At 56.6% G+C, this 4,140-nt stretch overlaps 1 long non-coding RNA gene across 1 annotated transcript in view; it reads right to left on the bottom strand.

Annotated features, from left to right (window-relative positions):
- Positions 1-1,024: 1,024 nt before the first annotated feature.
- The window catches only part of LOC129391844 (uncharacterized), a 9,816-nt gene continuing 6,700 nt past the window's right edge, over positions 1,025-4,140 (bottom strand). Inside the window, exons 2-3 of the long non-coding RNA XR_008616601.1 lie at positions 3,425-3,512; positions 1,025-1,930 (exon numbers count right to left, since the gene is read on the bottom strand). This is a non-coding gene — a long non-coding RNA (uncharacterized lncRNA). The remainder of the gene's footprint in view (positions 1,931-3,424; positions 3,513-4,140) is intronic.

Here is a 4,140-nt window from a genome sequence, read left to right as displayed (position 1 = left end):
ACAAGCAGCCCCGCAAGGTCTGGGTGGAGACTTGCGGGGTCCAGTGCCCATGAGCTGAGCTCGCTGTCCTACAGGCCACTGGGACTCTGAACCCCTCAAATTTAAATGTGCAGGCGTGAGGACTGCTCCAAAGCCAAAGGGCTGACTGGAATCTGGGAGCTGGTGGGGTGGAGGGAGGTGATCAGGCTGGGACAAGGCTGCCTGGAGGACACCTTATCATCCAGGTTGATGGCAGGACAGGAGTGCTGCCCTCTTCACACCTTATCTACCCAACCAGGCTTCAAGAACCCTAACATCCCTCACCCCTGCAGGTGAGGCTCCCAGACCACAGGGGACCTCAATTTTCAAAGCAGCATTGGAAGGAGGTTTGAAGGACAGAGGAGAGTTCAACATACTCATAGGGGCAAGTGATGGTGGAATATTCCAAACTGAGAGCAGAGCAAAAATCTAGTCAAGGAAGACTGAGGGGCTTCTGGGGTGGGCAGTATCTAAGAGGCAGAGAACCTGTGGTTCTGAAACTTGAGAGCGAGAGAGATCGCCTGGAGATAAAAATAGGGCTTCATTGGCAGGGTTGTTGCAGCCTGGGTGAGGGCCATGGACTCACCCTTAGGAAAATCACCCATGTTCAGGGAGTGACAGGAGCCCACTGTACCCTGAGCCCCAGCATCCTGAATCCAGACAACCCAAACTTTTCGATGTTTCCCTATACCCACCTACCTGCCTTTGCCTGAATTGCTCTTTCTATCTTTCTCCTCCAGGCAAACATGTTATTCCTCATTTAAGACCCAGCTCAAATGCCGCCTCCTCCAAGCAGCCTTCCGTGCCTCTCTCAGGCAGAACAGCTCCTCCTCCAGGACATGTCTTCCTCCAACCCCACCCCATCCCCAGCTGGGGCTCAGCACACTGGCACTCAGTACAGTCGGCAGCCTGTGTGCTCCAGCTCCTGGCCTCTGACAACGCCACATCCCACCTCCAGACAAGCCTGCAAGATGGCTTCTCATAGGGTCCCTTTTTCTTTGTGGCTCTTCCAGGGTCCTTCTCAGCTCTGGGCTGGAGGGGGCTTGCGCTGAACCTCCCTCCCTGAAGGTAACTAGGTTTACCTCCCAGACCCCCAGCCTCTGCCCATCTCTGAGGCTGGCCATCCCACTACCACCCTGGGGAGGAGCTTCTTGCGGGGCAACAAAGCATCCAGGGAGGTAGGGACAGCCAGGCGCGGGGAGATGAACCAGAAGAGGCCCAGCAGTGGACAGGACCCAGGGCAACAATGTATCCTCAGGCAGGTGGCCAGGGGACCGGCCCTTCTTCGTCGGGGGGCTCAGGCCTCAGCTGGTGCCATTGCTCATTTTCCAGAAGAGGCCTTGAGCTTCTGATCCAGACCGGACATGGGTGGGCCACCAGACCCAGGCACCCCCAGGCCCCAGGCCGAGGCAGGCGGGGCCTTCTCAGCCGCCAGTCCCCCGCCTTCTGTTTCGCATTTGCAGCCTCTTCCGGAGCGCCACCCGCCGCCCGCCGCCCGCTGCCTCCTGACGCCTGCCAAGATTCCTGGGCCTTCGCGGCTTCCCCGTGCGGTGGCGGCAGCTTCGGCATCGGCAGGAGGGGCTGAGCTGGGCAGGGAGGGGGCCTGGCGGGAGCGCGGCCAGGCCACTGCACCCGGGCAGGCCAAGCAAACACGGCCACGCCAAGGAGCCGGGGAGAAATAGTTCACAAATGAGAAAAAGCTGCTTCCAAGTTGGGCCAGAGGGAGCTGAGGTCACCTGCCCGCTAGGCCACCCCGAGCCTGGGAGGGGCATCTGCTGCAGCTGGAGGGAGCAAGGGTAGATAGCAGCAAGCACAGGTCTCATCCAGCTGGGGATATCAGAGAGCCCTGCCCCCAAATCTAGCTTACCTTTCAGGTTGGAGGGGCCTCTGAAGGTGCCAGCAGAGACAAGGCCTGAGAATGAAAGAGGGAGACAGTGAGGAAGATGACAGGAGCTGGCGAAGCCTCCTGCCCTAACTCACAGCCACCCCAGCGCCTTCCATGGGTTTCTTACCAGGAGCCCCTGCTGGAACACTGGCCCCCAACTTCAGTCTCCTCTCAGGGAGCCAGGCCCCCCCCCCCACCGACTCCCTTCATTCATTCCATGCACTTAGCAATGCCCATGGGGGACCTGGCCCTGGATTGATGGAGTTCCTCCTGTCCTAGGGCCCAGGCTGAGGAAGCCCCTTCTGTGGGCCAGGGTCCATACCGGAGAAGTCCCTACACTCTGTCAGGCCCTAAGCTGGGGTGGCCCCTACTATAGACTAGGGTTCCTGCCTGGGGAAGCTCGTACTAGGTAGGGGACCTGAGGCTAGGCCTTGGGACAAAGAAATGGTTCAGCCCCATGCCCTGCCCTGAATTAGCTGGAGGCATCAGACAAGTGGCCATCACACAATTGACTAGGGTCTCTGGGCCGTGGGAGTACAGAGCAGGAAATATTGCCCTCCCTTGAGTTTCCCTGGGAAACTTCATGGAGGAAAGGACACTAAGGCTGGATCCTGAAGGGCGCGTAGGAGTCTTACAGGCAGACAAAGTAAGAAAAGGAATTTCAGGCGGTAGGAAGCTGCTTGGCAGATACAGGGAAGGTCCAGAAGTGCTGTGGGGTTGAGAGGACAGGCAGGAGCTGAGAAGGCTCGGGTAATTTAGTGAGGAGCCTTAAATGCTATGCTTGTATATCTCTGGAAGGCAATGGGGAGCCATGGAAGGTTGTTGAGCAGGGGGAGATGTGGTCACAGTCCTCAATGGCCAGGTCCCCATTTCTGGCTCAACCATGATGCCTGGCTATCCTAAGCCCTAGTCCAGGTCACAAAGCAGAGCTGGGGCCATAGTCCAAGCCCAGATATGAATCCTGGGTGGATGGGGAGGGGACGTCTAGCCAGCCCACCTGGCAGGGAGGCCTGCCGGCTGCGTCACTCTCTCCCCCAGCTGCTTGCTTGCCTCTGCCTGCTCCCATGGAAACTCTGACATCCCAGCCCTCTTGCTGCACAAGCAGCCAGATGCCGAAGCCAGCGGCTCCTAAGCCTTCTCTCCAGCTCAGCTGAGCCCTGCCTCCATCCACGCCCCTCTGACACTATGATCCCAGACGTGGGTCATGAGGCTACTCTCTCTGAGGGCCCAGACTGGCTGATGGAGCTTGGGTGGGAGGTCCTCACCGGCCAACTTGACCCCAGCTTATCTGGCCCCAGCCCACACCCTCACCATGAGGCTCAGGGAGGGGAAGTGACTTATGTTGGATCTGGGCTTTTGAAAGATGAACATGGATTTAACTGGGTGGTAGTGGGGAGAGGTGATCAGTCCAGGCTAAGGGAATATACCATGTGTGAGGGTATGGAGATGTGAATGCCCTGAACATAATTAGAATAAATAAACGAACTAACTAATCATAGCTAACATTTATTGTATACCTACTATGTGCCAGGCACGGTTCTGGGCTCTTCTCATGAATTATCTCATTTAATCCTCATACCAACCCAGTGAAGTAGGCTCTTCGTCTTTCCTTTTTACAGAGTGGGAAACCAAGGGACAGAGAGGTTAAATAATTGGCCAAAGGTCACACAGTTCATGAGGGGTAGAGCCTAGGCTGTTGGTGCCAAAGCTTGGGCTCTTAACCTCTCCAAACACAGATGATTTGAGATGAGAAGGGCTGGCTGGGGTCAGCCTGAGAAATGCCTTAAATATCAGAATCAAAGACCTCCAGCATAGGGACTTCCCTGGTGGTGCAGTGGTTAAGAATCAGCCTGCCAGTGCAGGGGACATGAGTTCGATCCCTGGTCCGGGAAGATCCCACATGCCGCAGAACAACTAAGCCCATACGGCACAACTACTGAGCCTGCGCTCTAGAGCCTGCGAGCCACAACTACTGAGCCAACGTGGCACAGCTACTGAAGCCCATGTGCCTAGAGCCCATGTTCCGCAACAAGAGAAGCCACCGCAATGAGAAACCCGTGCACTGCAACAAAAGTAGCCCCTGCTCGCTGCAACTAGAGAAAGCCCGCCTGCAGCAACAAAGACCCAACGCAGCCAAAAATAAATATAAAAATAAATTAAAAAAAAAAAAAGACCTCGGGCTTCCCTGGTGGCACAGTGGTTGAGAGTCCGCCTGCCGATGCAGGGGACACGGGTTC

The sequence above is a fragment of the Physeter macrocephalus genome, unplaced genomic scaffold (assembly GCF_002837175.3).
Source record: "Physeter macrocephalus isolate SW-GA unplaced genomic scaffold, ASM283717v5 random_202, whole genome shotgun sequence".
In the NCBI taxonomy this organism is placed as follows: domain Eukaryota; kingdom Metazoa; phylum Chordata; class Mammalia; order Artiodactyla; family Physeteridae; genus Physeter; species Physeter macrocephalus.
The sequence above is the reverse complement of the archived record's forward strand: the minus strand, read 5'-3'. Positions and strand labels throughout refer to the sequence as shown.